Genomic DNA, 14,819 nt, shown 5'->3' on the forward strand with positions numbered 1-14,819 from the left:
ACTCTAATGTGGGAGGGGAGTCAGAGGGCACGGCGGGGGTGGAGGGAGGGAACCTGCAGTGAGGCCATGATGGCTGAGTAGGGGCGGTAGCCAAGGTGCGGAGAATGAGATGGATTGAGACTCCCGGAAGGATCTGGAATGCCAGAACGAAGAGGGAGAGTCTGAGAGCTGCGTCCAAGAGAGTCAGTGGACAGGCTGGGCTTTGGAAAGACCTGTCGGGGTGACGGTCGCTTGGGAAGCGTGGCACCGTCCCGGAGATGGGGAGGGCCGTGGAAGACCAGGTTCGGCTCGGTCATCGGCTTGGTTTGGGGTGTGTTGAGTTGAGGGAGCCTTTGAACATCCAACTGGTGGTTGGGAGATAGGTCTGGGGTGTCTTTGAGCACCCAAGGGTGACATTTTGATGGCTGGAAGAAGGAATCTGGGCTCGGAGGAAAGACCGCATTTACTGTTTGTGTTTTCTCCCCCAAGGTCACACTGAGCTACAAGCAGAAATGGGACTAGGGCTCGGGTCTCTGCTACCCCTCCACCCCAGCCTGGAGACTCTCTCCAGGTCTCCTTGTGACTTTCCAAGAGGATGCAGGGTGGACAAAGCCCAAGGAAGGAATGTCCCCTTGAAAACCCAAATCCTTTCAGCTGTTTTCCTCTTGAATCATTGGCAAGAGCTCAAAATCTATACTTTTTTTTTTTTCTGGTGAAAAATAATAGCAGATCTGCCTTGGTCACTAACACTGTGAAATCAGAGGCAGCAGACAGAGGACCCTCGGAACATTACCAGCCCCGGTGGCCTCCCGCTTCAGAACCTGCCACTGCGAGCCGGGCGCCAGCAGCTCTGTGGCTGTGAACGGCAGGTGCTGTGGGCCGGAGGGCCTGACAGCAGCTAGTTGGCCTGGAGGGGAGGCAACTGCCCTCTCTCCTCCATGCACCCCCTCCTGGAGGAACTTCATCTCCTCCATGAAGTCACCACGGGACCGCTGGGAAACCCAGATCTGACCCAGACCCCTCCCTAGGCCCAGAGTGGTAAAAGAGGCAGCCCAAGGTTCTCCCCTGCCCTTGAGCGATCTGTAAGCAGCAAAACCTCAGCACACCCCCAGCTGAACACACCTCTTCACCTCCGGCCCCTCCTGCACCTGGTCACCCAGGCACCGGCCTGGGGACACATCGTCTCCTCCATGGAGCCCCACAGAGCCTCCTTCCTCTGCTCTCGCCTCTGCTCCCATGCTTCCATGAGGCGTCTCCCCCAAGCTGCTGCCTCACCCCGCTCCCCTCCCGGTGCACCCTGCACCTGTCACAGAAGCCTCTCAAGCAACATCACCTCCTGCTCCCACTGGTCTCCAGGTGGACCTTGGGCTGTCCTCATGGCCTCTGAGGCCCTCTGCCTGTGCACCTTGTCACCCCTCAGCCCTCCTCCAGCCCTGTCCTGAGGTCCCCGCCACTACCCACCTCCCTGTGACCCAGCCTGTGCACATGCTACCCCCTCTCCCAGAATGCTCTTCCTACTCCCGCACCCTCAGAAAAGCCAGACCCCTTCTCCCTGTCACCTCCTCGAGGCTCAGCCCAGGGGCTCCTGCCCCAGGTACACAGGGGCCCAGGGGAGGCTGACCGAGCAGACCTTCATGTGGGCAGAGACTGAGTGTCTGGGAAAGGATTTCAAGTGGAGGACACAGCAAGTGCAAAATCCTCGGGGTCGGAAGAGCAGCAGGGAGGCTACTGTGGCCAGAGGCGAGGAAGGGCAGGGAGGAGGCCGCGGAAGGGACGGGCAGGAAGATGTGCGGTGATGGGAGAAACTGGGGGACACTACTTACTCCTGCCTCCCCCTTGTCAGGCCCCAACCCCTAGGGGCCTGGCTGGGCAGGACCCGGCAGCCCCACAGGTCTTAGAGTGAAAGGAACAGCCAAGGCCCGAGGTCGTCCAGGACCAATGACCAATGACCAAGGGGTCCGGCTGTGGGGGGCTGGGTACCCACTGGGTCCCGAGCCAGAAGCTTCCAACTCAGAAGGCTGCTTGGGTGACCTCTGACCCTGCAGCTAACTTCCTGGTGACCAAGGGATGTGGCGTCAGCAAGACTGCAGATGTTCCTTGAAAGAGAAGGAAGAACGTTCTGGAGACAGTCACACGGGGGGTTGCTGGGGAGCCGTTCTGTCGGTGAGCGGTTTTCATTTCGATGTGTTTCTTTGGTTGAGATGTTGCAGGGTGACCTCAGTTTCGAGCCCCAAGCCCACCACGTGGCAGAGGCAGAGAAGACCTGGGCTCCTGGGGTCCTCCCAGCAATGGGGTCTGTGCCTCCGTGCCTCTGTGTCCCCTGTTTGTGTTGTTGGTGTACTCTTCAAAGGGGACCGTCCACCTTGGCCAGCATCTATGAGCTGTCATAGCCCCCATGGATTGGTAGAATTCCAATCCCAGGCTGCCTGGCCTCAGTCTCCTCCTTCCCCCACCTCTGTCTACACTGCCAGCTTGGCTTCGATATGTCACAGTGTCCTCCCCGACACTGTGACTTCCCAGCAAGGGGCTGGGCGGGTTCCAAGACTGGCACGTGCCCCTGGAGGCCCTTCCCACACCAGGACAGCCAACTGCGCACAGACAACTCGGCTGTACACTGACGTGTCGACAGACTATACAAATACATCCCGAAAGCCCAAACGACACAGATCTGCAGCTCCATTTCTCCTCAGCCACAGCCCAGCATGTCTGCAGTCGTTCCAATGCCCCAACGCGCGGGGAGGGCTGACAGAGAAGACAGGCGTGGGAGCAATGCTGACGACCAGTTACAGTGAAGGAATCTTAACTTCTGCAAATGACTTAGATACGTGTGACCAGGACCAGGCCTTGGAAAGGGCCCGTGCACGGAGGGGACCAGAGCCTTCATCATGGCTTCACCAAAGACAGCCCTCCAGCTGGCTGGGATCTTGTTTTTTTAAACTTTATTATTATCATCATCATCATCATTATTATTATTTAGGTAGAGTCAGTTTACAATGCTGCGTCAATGTCTAGTGCACAGCATCATGTTTCAGCCAGCTGTATACATACATATATTCCTTTTCATATTCTTTTTCATTGAGCTATTATATGAGCTATTATAAGATATTGAATGGAGTTCCCTGTGCAGAAGAAACTTGTTTATCCATTTTACACATAGCAGTTAGTATATGCAAATCTTGAACTCCCAATTTATCCCTTCCCACCCCCGTACCCCTCTGGTAACCATCAGTTTGTTTTCTATGTGTGTGAGTCTGTTTTTGTTTTGTAAATAAGTTCACTTGTGTCTTTTTTTAGATCCCACATATAAGTGCTGTCATATGGTATTTTTCTTTCTCTGTCCGGCTTACTTCGCTTAGAATGATGATCTCCAGGTCCACACAAGTTGCCGCAAATGGCATTATTTTATTCCTTTTTTTTTTATGTCTGAGTAGTATTCCGTTGTATAAATATTCCACATCTTTTTTATCCAGTCATCTGTTGATGGACATTTAGGTTGTTTCCAGGTCTTCGCTACATTTTGTAAATAGTGCTGCCATGAACATTGGGGTGCATGTATCTTTTCAAATTAGAGTTTCCTCCAGATATATGCCCAGGAGTGGGATTGCTGGATCACAGAGTAAGTCTATTTTTAGTTTTTTGAGGAATCTCCATACTGTTTTCCACAGTGGCTGCACCAAAATGCATCCCCACCAGCAGTGTCGGAGGGCTCCCTTTGCTCCACACCCTCTCCAGCATCTATTATTTGTAGACTTTTCAATGAAGGCCATTCTGACTGGTGGGCAGAGCCCCTGTTCTTAACCACTGCACCACACTGCCTCCCTTCCGATGAAGCAGGGAAGGCCCAGAGAGGCAAAGGGACTGTGCGAGGTCACACAGCAGGTTACTGACTGCACGCAAACCCAGGACTCCTCGGCCAGGAATCCCAAGATTCTTGCTTCAACGCACCAACGCCACATCTTCTGGGAGTAACGTGGTCAGGTTTTCTCATGAAGAGAAACACACAAAAGAAATTTCTCCTACAGTGAGGTCCGCATGATTTTCCTGCGAAAGAGGAATAAAATCTTATCCAAGAACACAATGGTTCATGCCAGCCCACCGAGTCAATCAGGAATCGGCAGGACTGTAATTTCTATCAAACTATAATTAGCTGAATTTCCTTTTGTAATCTTGGGAATCCGAACAGAGTGCAGCCTATCATTGGAGCCTCAGATAATGACCAGCCGCCTCTCGTACAAAACGGTTAGGAGTAAAAAAGTCCTACGGTTCCCTTTGATGTTTAAAGAGGAAACATTAATGCAAAGACACGAAAAAATTAGTGGAATTTCAAATCCAAAACAATTGCAGCCTTGTTGGGATACAAGGCTTTGCGGAGGGAGGGATGCGGCGTTCTGGCCATGCCCGCTCCCTCCTCAGGGCAGAGCCGCAGAGAGCCGGCGAGGGGTGGGGTCGGTGTTTCTCCAGCAATGGCACCGTGCCGGGCAGACTGAATGCATACGAGAAATATGTGGGGAATGAATGAATGCATGCATGAAGGAGTGGAGCGGAGGAGATGGGGAGGGCGCAGGTAAGCCACTTCCCTCTGCTCAGCCCAGGGAAGTCCGGTGTGCTGCAAGAGGCCCTGTGATCCCCGGGGCCCGCATCTCGAGGGGGCAGGTCCACCCATCTGCAGGCATCTGGCCAGTGGGGCTGAGAGAGTTCCTGGGCCGGAGTGGGGCTCAGAGGGAGTCCCCCCCTCTTCCTGGGATCTCACACTGTCCAGTCCTTTCTCCCTGCCAGGGTTCCAGGGACCAAGCCCTGGGTCCATCCGGCCAGGACAGGCTGAGTGCCCTCCACACCCTTGGCAACTGGCTGAGGAGATTCCGGGGTGGTGGCCTTCGGGATGAGACAGGGTGTGAATGAAGGAATGTGCGGTAGGAAGTGACAGTGATGACTCAGGGTTACTCAGCCTGGAGCCTCCCAGGGGCCCGCTGAACGGCCGTCTGTGGCCACAGCAGCCCCTCACCCTCCCACCTCGGGGCAGGGGCCACTCCTCTTGTCCCCAGGGCCCGTCTGTCAGCTGGCTTCGTGCCCAGATGCCCGGAGACGGCAGGGAAGGGGGAGCACAGTGGGTGCCCGGACGGAGCCCGGGAAAGGAGCAAAGGACTAACTGCGAGCAGGAGGGCAGGGGGGCCGAGCTGCTGCCCCTCCCACCAGGGAGCCCCAAGCCTCCTCCTGCCGTCCTCCAAAGCCCACCTCAGCCAGCAAGTCTTCCCGTCACAGACAGGGAAACCGAGGCCTGGAGGGGAGGTGACTGGCAAAAGGCAAGGAGCCGCTGAAAAAGATCCAAGTCCCCTGGGCCTGGCTTGGCTCACTCATCCCCAGGCTGTTGCCCAGTAGGTGGAGGACATGGGCACCATGCAATGGATGTCAAATTGCCATCCAGGAGATCCTGCTGGCCCCACCAAGGTCTCTGCTGGAATCATCTCACATGGCCCACATTCCTGCTTTGAGGTGGACTCACGTGCATACCCCACTGTCTACCAACCCACCAGTCCACACATCCATCCATCCCCGCATCTATCCATCTACCCAGTGTGACCCCTTCCTCGCAGCCTGGCCTTGTCTGCAACATCCCTTTGGAACATACACAAACACACAGACACACACATTTATCCTATGTTCATTCATGCCCCATTCTCCAATCTGTCCATCCATCCATCATCTGTGCATTCATTCATCTGTTCACCCACACAGTCACCCATCATCTATCTACCTACCCATTCATCCACTCATCCACCCATCCATCTATCCACTGTCATCCATCCATCCATCCACACTGTCATCCATCCATCCATCCATCCTTCCATCCATTCAGCTGCACACTCATATATCCTCCCTTAGACTATCAAAATATTCATCAATCCATTTATCCTTCCACATATCCATCTGGCCATCCATCCATCAATTATTTATTCACTGAACCAAGCTTAGTAAGCCTTGACAGGACAGCCAGTCCTGAGGCTTTCCTCTATTCCCTACTCTTCCATGTCCCACTCCCCTCTCTCCAGCCATCAAACCTTGTCTATCTCAAGAAACTCTGTGACTGAGGTCATGGCCCATGACCTTCAGGTGCTTACAGTCACGAGTTTTCTGGGATCTGGACCGGGAAAGCTCTAGACTCAGCAAGACTGTCTGCTCCCTCCTTATTGGCCTTGGATCTTGGTCTAGTCTCTGCCTCTGCTGGTCTTCACCCTTCAGCTGGTTGGGGAGGAGGGGCCTCCAAGCTCCCCATTCTCCTGCCAGCTTGGTCGGGGAGAGCGGGCTTGGGGCCGCCAGGAGAAGGCTGGAGGCCCCAGACTCCAGGGCAGGGTGAGTGTGAGCAGTGCTTGCTGCTTCCTGACAGGCCCCAGCCTGCCCCTCCCCGTGCTCCTAGGTGCAGTCTGCAGTCCTTGGCTGCAGGGCCTAATTAATTCTGGACAGGCCCAGTGCTTTGAGATCGCTGGATAAGAGGGAATTCCAGAGGGGCAGCTCAGCCTTGTAAAACCATAATTGGTTGTGTTTTTAACAATCGTAATAATATCTTACAGCTTTTGCATCTCAAAGGGCTTCTCTCCTATGATTGGATTTAGTGCCTGCAGCAACCATGAATAGGGGGTCAGGAGGGCAGCTGGGAGACCACTGGACTATACAGCCCTGGGTGACCCTGGGCTGGACGGTCCTCTGAAGGGTCAGTCTCCTCAGCTGTACGGGGCAGGCAGTGCCCGCCTGGCGGGGGGGCATGAGGTCAAAATGAAATCTTCTATTGGAGACTCCAACATAGTGCCCCGCGGGCTCATGACAGGAGGCTGTGGTCAGCCGGTGAGGGTGGCAGAACGGACGGGGCCCTCCCATCTGCCTTTGAAAGACCTTGTCCCCTCACCTGGTCCAGAGATGCCGCAGACCTGAGGCTCCGTGGCCACATCTGGCACCTTCCGGCCCAGCCACGCCCTGCGGGTCACGTCTGAGCATCCACCAGCTTCTTTTCTTTTCCCTGCTACCTGTCATTCTCTGTTATTAACTGGGAGACACAAGCAAGCTGACTGAAATTCTCTCTACGGGTAACAAAGGGCCATGGATGATACACAGGACCCACAACGCAGGAACCCGCGTGGCCAAGCTCAGACCAGGACCCAAGGCCATCGGCTGGCTGATGGCTGCGCTGGGTCACCTCCACCCTGCTCTTCTTTGGGTTCCAGAGCCCCTGGGGCCTGCAGACCTGGGAGCCGCTGAGACATCTCGGGGAGAGCCCCAGGGGTACTGCTCTGCTCCGGAGGGAGGGGCCCTGGGCGCTGGGCGGCAGGAGCAGGACTGGCCGAGCCTCTCACTCAGCAGGTCCTTCTCTGTGGTTTCAAGTTCAGGGCCGAGGCCCACCCTGCTTGCACTCTGCCTGAGCTCTTCCCAGGCTGGCCAAGACGTCCGGTCTTAGATTCCCCTCTGCCTGCCGGGCCAGGGGTGATCCTGGCACCTCCTGGGGCAGCCCCATGGCTCAGGCAGGGTCTTAGCAGGAAGGGTAGCGATGCCTCCCCTGCCAGCCCCCAGCCCAGTCAGCCCCTCCCCACCCACCCTGCCCACGCGAGCACCCAGAAGACAATTCCTGAAGGAAAGCAGTCCCACAACGGCTCCTCACCATCCTTGGGAAACATCTGAGATGCTCGGTTTGGCTCTCTGGCTCAGCAGGGCCCCTGCAGCCCCACCCCAGCCTCAGCTTTCCAGTCCTGGGCCCCATCCCAGAGCTCACTCTCTCCCCACCTGCCCTGACGGCTCTCGAGGCCTCCGTCTCTCACCTCCAAGCCTTTGCAGGTTCTGTCACCATCCCCGGAGCCCTCTCCCGCCACCTCCCCTGCACCCTTATCCCCGGCCAATGCCTCCTCACCACTCAGGGGTCTGCCCCGGCACCCACTCCCCTGGAAGGCTTCGCTGACCCCCTGACAGGGCCGGCCCCTTCTCTGCATGCCTCCTGCTGAGTCGCTTCCCGCCCTGCGTTCTGGCTGCCCGTCCGTCTCAGGAGGGCGGGACTGTGTCAAGTCGCGGATGTGCCCGGAGCGCCCTGGCACCGAGGGACCCCAGGGCCAGCTGACGAGCAAAGAATGAGTGACGTCGGCGAGAGCCCAGGGCTGCCCGCAGGCAGCTGAGATGCTGCCTCCGGGAGGGGCGCAGGGCTGGGCTTGGGAGTTTGCGCCCGATGGCAACCTTTTCTTCTCACCCCTTCACCTTCCCTCATCCCTTGACCCGTCCCAGCCTGGGAGGGAGGAACCACGGAGGGGAGTGGGCTCACCGGGCAGGAGGCCGGCGGCCCGCCCTGGGCCCTGGCAGCCCAGCTGCCTGGGGCAAAGACCTGTGGTACCCCGGGGAGGACCAAGGCTTCCGTGACCAGGCCCAACCTCCTGTCCCTGCGCCTCACCCCTGTTCCAGCCTCCAGTGAAGATGACAGGGAAGATGAGTCAGGACGCTGAAGAGAGAGGCCCAGGTGGACACTGGCCAAGTGCACGCACGAACTCAGGCCTCTTGAATCCCCCCGAGAACTCCCGCCCCCGAGAACCTGCAAACTCCATGAGCCGACAGGACACAGGAACCAGGCCGGCCCTGTGTTTGTGAATGAAAATGGGGCCCAGCTCCCTCCAGTTCCCCAGGCCCTGCCGGCCTTGCCTGACCACCCGGTAACCTCGGCAGAAGTGCTGACCAAAAGGGGAACTTCAAAAGTGTGAGTCAGACAGAGGAAAAAAAGAAGGAAATTCTTCTTAGGTCTCACTAAAGCCTCACACTGAGATCTGCCCCAGGGGCTGGACTCAGGCCTGGTCCCTGTAGGAGACCCCGGGACTCAGGATCATCCACTGGTAACCTCGTCCCGTCCCCTGGTGCACCATCTGCAGGGAGGAGCCACCCACCCTCTCGACAGGGGATGGCCATGGAGGAACTGGGGCCATAAACCCCTTCATCTGTTCATTCTGCAAGTTCATATCCAGCACCTACGATGCGACAGGGCTGGGGCCGTGAACAAGACACCTGATGTCCCTGCCCTCGGGGCTGGCAGTCTTGGACGGGAGAGTCCAGTGAACACACAAGCGGACAGAACAGAGCAGGGGGTGGTGACAGGGCCTGGCAGGGGCATCTCAGAGGAGGGGACAGGAAGGAGCCCTAAAGGAGGAGACAGAGCCACAAAAAGCAGGGACGTGCATTCCAGGTGGCAGGAGGGGCTGCCCGGGAGGCAGCGCGGACGTTCTAGGAACTGCGGGAGATGCTGCGATGGGGAAGAAAAGCAGGGCAAAGTGGGTGGCTTGCGAAGTTCCCTTGGGCTTCTGGGCCAGGGCCTGGGCAGGGCTCCTGGCCCAGCAAGAAGCAAAGTCGCTGAGTGCCCGGGGGTTCCCGCCCTGCAGATGGTTAGCTCCGGGGAAAGTCACAGGCTGCAGCAGGCAGGAAACCCCCTCCACCCCAGGGAGGGGGATGGAGGGCTGCAGCAGGGCCAGCTCACCCAGCTCCGGAGCCAGCTGCGGGCCAGAGATCCCCAGGCTTCCTCCTGACCTCCGTCCACCGCCTCCCGGCCCGGGAGGAATCAGCTTGGCTGTCCCTTTAAAGGGGCCTGAGTCAGAGCGTTAAGAATGAAACTGACTCACGGTAGAACGGGTGGTCACTGGGCTGGCTGGGGGCCAGGGCTGCTGCGGCAGAGGAAGCCGGGTGACCGCAGCTGCCTGTGTGCGCTCTGCTGAGAAGGACAGAAACCACAAAACCCCATTTGAAATTCCATCGTGCGGCGCGACTTGTGTAATGAGGTTACCCCTCATAATGGGGGCATTCAGGGCCCACGCGGGCCTGTGGGGTTGGGGGCCTGCCCTCCAGGGCCAGCTGATGGTGATGTCATCTTCCGTTAGGAGGGTCCCCCCTCCCGATCCAGGACTTAAAAAAATGCACCAGGAAACTAAAGTGAGAGCCAGAACGGAAGTCTTGGTTTTATTTATAGTTGATAACTTATGTCCGGCCTGCTCCACGGGAGGCCCAGCAGGGAGGAGAGCCAGCCCAAAGGAGAGGGTGACACACATGCTCCAAACCCTAGGCCAATGTGGCACCCGAGAGCAAGCCTAAAGCTCCATTCTGAGCTCCCTAGCAGCCAAAGGGAAGAGGGGAACAAGGCATAATTGCATGACACCACAGAAAACTGGGATCCTTGGAACCTGGGTTAAGATCCCAGCTGCCACAGTTGAGCTGTAAGACCTTAAATAGAATCTGCTTTCTCATCTGAAAATGGAGAGAAGGGTGCTGAACTGGTTTGGAGGGCCAGGCAAGGCCCACAGCACTGCCTGAATGCATTTTAGAGGGTCTGTTAGTCTAGAGTTCACAGGCAAACAGCACAGTCACCCCTGGCTCCTGCACCTTCGTGCAGGGCAGACATCACTAATGGGTTACAGCACACTTTCCTGAGCCAGATTCCGCCTCATAGCCCCATGGCTCACGGTTCTCCAAAGAACCACCAGCCATGTGCCTGAGTTGGCCTAGGGACCCACCTGCTTGTCATCCTGTCTGGAACCAGCTGAGGAGAGGCCCAGGAAGGCCCCAGTCATCTTGGTATTTCCAGCACCTGGCTCATGCCTACACACCATGAGAACTCATTAAAAAAATTGTCTAGTAAAAGAGGGAGGGGGAGAAATGAGAGGGGGAGAGGGGAGGAGAAGGGAAGGGGGAGAACAGAAGGAGGGAGGGCAGCGGGGCTTGGACTTGGGCCAGTCACTGGACTTCTCTGGGCCTCAGTTTCCTCATCTGTTAAATGGCGGTTTTTAGTACAAAGCTCATGGAATTGTCCCAAGGATTAAACAGGCTGGGCCTGGGGACCCTTAGCACACAGGGAGTCCCCAGTGGGCAAGAATGAAGATGACAATGGTGGCCTTCATCATCACCACGAAGGGCATGACATTGGAGGTGGGAGCAGGTGGCCACACCTGGCCCATTCTCCTAACTCACAGGCCGCAGATCCGAGGATCTAAGCACTCAGCAGGCCCCCAGACCCCCAGGTTACAGCAGTGAGGGGTTGCGGCGGGGTTGTCAGGCCTGCCCTTCTTCCCCGGTCACAGTCAAGGGCAGCCCTCTTGGACTGGCCTGGCCCTCTTCCCAGATCTGGGTTGTTCAGGGTCCAGAGAGGTGACAGCCCACCGCTGCATTCCTGTGGGACCATGTCATTTCCACCCAGAGCTGTTTCCCGTGCACCTCCTCGCACCACGAGCTCACGGCATTTTCAACTTCCACTTGACAGGCTGATCTCAGGGTGAGCAGCACTGGGTCCCGGCACCAACCACCCTCGCAGAAGTCACGTCCCAAATCCCTCGATCTCATCCCTGGTGGCATCCATGGCCCTCCCGAGGCGTGCCCATGTCCCAGCCTCCTGGCTGGAGCTCACACCTGCCCGTCCTCCAGCGTCCTCTCTTTCTGTCCCTGCCCCAGCTCCAGCGGCGGGTGTCACTCTGAGAGACTGTCTCCCGACCAGGTGGCTGGTCCCAGAGGGAAGGACCAGGCTGCAGGGGCCCAGTTTTGGATCCCCCCACGGAGCATCCTGTCAAGCGGGAAAGAAGAGCCAGCCCCTGTTCTCCAGGGGCACAGGCAGCAGACGAGAGAACAGACAGCCACACACCCACCCATCAGCTGGCGCACTCGTCCGCATGCGGAATGGACACCGTTCTAAGTGCCGGGGACGTCGCTGGAGGCAGTAAATGGGGGTGACGAGGCTCGATTTACGACCCGAGGAGAGCGCTCCTGCTTCTGAGCAGAGCCGGACCCGCACAGCCCACGTGGGGCCGCCCCCCTGCAGGAGCCTGGGTGCCCATGCAGCACCGCCCCCGGGCTGGGTGCTCCCACCGCCTCCATCAAGGCGAAGGCCAGCAGCCGCGCTGTGCCTGGGTCCCCCGGCCTCCGGGTCCCTTCCCACCTTCACCCCACCAGCATAGGACCTGAGGGGTAGAGAGACCTGCCCAAACCCCTGGGGCAGTCTCGGCCCAGGAGTCCCTCCCGCTGTCCTTGGAGAAAGTGGGTGAGCAGCCTTGTCCGCCTGAGTTTACGAGTTTTGGAGACTGACCTGGACACTGCGGCCCTCAGTCCCAGCTCTGGCGGCTTCGGGACATCCTGCCCTCCACACGGGCGATGACCAGGCAGAACTCAGCTGGGCTATCCTGGGTGGGAGCCCTTGTGCCGGGTAGTGGCCTAGTCTTGGCACCGCCTTGGGGTGGGAGGTGCCCACCAGAGGACCGCTCAGCAGCGGCCCCCGCCCTTCCCAAGAGGCCTGCGGGTCTCACTTCGGAAACACCTCTTGGTCTCTACCTGCAGCCCCACCTGCCTGGTCTGACCGTGCTCGGCTCTGCAGGGACGACCATGCCAGCCTCAGAGTGGGTCCCCCGCTGCCCTCGGTCCCCTCCAGGCACTTCTCCCAACAGCCAAAGGGTTTTGCTTAAAGCGTAATAAACTGCTCTCCCCACTCAGACCCACCAAGGCCATCTCGCTCTGGGTAAAACCCAGCCCCTCCACCGCGCTGAGGCCCCGCGTGGTCACCGGCACTGCCCGCTCTCCGTACCCGCAGCCCCCGCCCCGCAGACTTCCGCCAGCTCCGGGCCTTAACCAGGCTGTTCTGCCTCCTGGAACTCGGCCAACTTCGGTCTTCCCAGCCCAGGTTGACTCTTGCTGTCTGCTTCTTCGTCGTAGCCCTCTGGTCACCTTCTCTGAGGCCGTCTCAGCACCCAAGCTGAGGGGGCACCCTCCCCACTCCCCACACTCAGCCCCTGGCCCTCCCTCCATAGTGGCTGTGTCCCCTCCTGGCCAGATGGCCTCCTCCCCTCAGCAGAGTCTGTCCTCTGGGGGTCCCAGGCCGGTGGACAGACCCAACAACTACTCCACCAAAAGGTATGAGCCCAAGGGAGGCCCCAGTTCCCTCCGCCTGGGAGATGCCAACCATGAGCCCCAGATCTCCGCAGGGACAGGGCCTGAGCTAAGTTGAGCACCCCCAGGAGGCAGAGCCCCCGGCAACGAGCAGGAGTGTCCGAAAGCAGCTCGTGGCTCAGTGGCTGGCAGGACTCCCTGGTACAAGCTGCCCAGTGGCTGAAGAGCCTGTCTCTCAAGTAGTGAGCCCCCTGGCCCCGCCGGTGTGAAAGCGGAGGCCCTCCACGTGGGGATTGGTGGGGGGGTGATACGGCTGGTGGGAGCGCCTGATCTAGAAATGATGACATCACACTTACCTCCCCTCTGTCTCCCAGCACAGCAGAGTTGGAGGATGGGGAGATACAGCATCGGGTGAGAGAGAGTCTGGACACCTGGCTTCTCGCCCAGTTCCAGCCCCGGCTCACAGTCACTTGCCCTCTTCCAGACTTACCTTCCTCCTTTGTAAGAGAGTAGGTGGGTGGATGGGGCCGTAACAGAAAGAGAAAGAGAACAGAACCAAGACGTCAGAAGTGAGGTGGGCGGGGCTGCTGGGTGGGCGGGGCCTTCTCCCGCCACCATTCCTCCTTCCTCAGGTTAAGGTCAGGGTGGAGCCACACCCACCTCCAGACCTGCCCTGGATGAGTCGGGGCTCCCCTGCCGGTCTGGATCCCCGCTGCAGGGGACCTCCAAGGCCACCTCCTTCAGGAATCCTGGAGCCCCCCAGGGGACCAGGGGATGATGGAGAAGCAGTCCAGACAGCTCCTGGGAGGACAGGGCCATCATTCGGGGAGATGGGGAGACAGGTGATGCAGGACGGATGTCGTGACCCCTCATTTGGTTCCCACTGAGCTGCAGATGCCTGTGGACCACAGTTAAGATACTCGAGGCAGGGCCTGCAGCTCCACTGAAGGGAGAGCCTCTGACGCCAGCCAGCTCCTCAGACCCGGAATCCCAGGGGCCTCTGCAGCCTCGCGGGGTGTCTTCCCACTGACACCTGCCGCAGGCCCCCTACAGTTCCTCCACACCCACTACCCCTGCACCTGCCCCGGGGCCAATTTCATGCGCATCAGCACCACCTACAGGCTGCTCAGGGCAGGCCCCCAGTAGTGTCTCCATGCGTCCCCATTTTAAAGAAGGGGGAACTGAGGCAAAGAGGCTTGCCTGAGACCATGCAGCCAGGGAGAGGTGGAGTTTGGGGTTAGCAGATACAAACTACTATATATAAAATAGACAAAAAATACGGTCCTAATGTATAACACAGGGAACTACATTCAATATCCTGTAATAACCTATAATGGAAAACAATATATATATATATAATAAAGAATATATATTTATAATGAATATGTATGTTTATATATATATGAAGAGCTTTGAGACAGGCTAGATTAGTTACTTGCTTGTTTGTATACCTACTGTCTGTTCGCGAGCAGAATGTAAGATTCCCAAACACAAGCATATTTACTGCATCACAAAGACGAGGCCTGTGGTGAGGATTGAGCACTGTGTGTGAGGCTGAGCACCAGCCTTGCTTAACCACACGTAAGATTGGGTTCACTTACAACCAACGTGAGTAGCAGATTTGAACTTTGACATTGGCTATGGTCAGGTTTAAGTTTCTAAAACTTATGAAAAACATTGATTATACCAAAAAAAAAAAAAAAAAAAAAAAAGCAGAGGGTTTTCTCCAGCAAGGAAATAGGGACATCAGTCCTACAGCTTTGAGGAACTGAATCTGGCCAATCACCTGAATCCCACGGAAGTGGATTTTTCCCCAGAGCCTCCAGAAGGAGCACAGCCTGGCCAGCACCTGGGTTTCAGCCAGGTAAGACCAAGGGTGGAGGACCCAGCCCAGCCGCGTCTGACTGCTGACCTAGAGAGCTGTGAGCTAGTGAATTTTAAGTGGCTAAGTTGACAGTAATTTGTTATGCAGC

The 14,819-nt window shown here is 57.6% G+C and overlaps 1 long non-coding RNA gene across 3 annotated transcripts; it reads right to left on the minus strand.

Annotated features, from left to right (window-relative positions):
* Positions 1-2,896: 2,896 nt before the first annotated feature.
* Positions 2,897-13,379, minus strand: LOC141578808 (uncharacterized). 3 transcript variants are annotated; one of them, XR_012509496.1, is made up of 3 exons: positions 9,467-12,044; positions 6,878-7,015; positions 2,897-4,020 (listed from the first exon to the last, which is right to left on the minus strand). It is a non-coding gene; the product is annotated as an uncharacterized LOC141578808 (long non-coding RNA). The 3 variants fall into 3 exon arrangements; XR_012509494.1 differs by lacking the exons at positions 6,878-7,015; positions 9,467-12,044 and adding an exon at positions 13,203-13,379; XR_012509495.1 differs by lacking the exon at positions 6,878-7,015.
* Between the last annotated feature and the right edge of the window lie 1,440 nt (positions 13,380-14,819).

Source organism: Camelus bactrianus, chromosome 10 (genome assembly GCF_048773025.1).
Source record: "Camelus bactrianus isolate YW-2024 breed Bactrian camel chromosome 10, ASM4877302v1, whole genome shotgun sequence".
Taxonomy (NCBI): Eukaryota; Metazoa; Chordata; class Mammalia; order Artiodactyla; family Camelidae; genus Camelus; species Camelus bactrianus.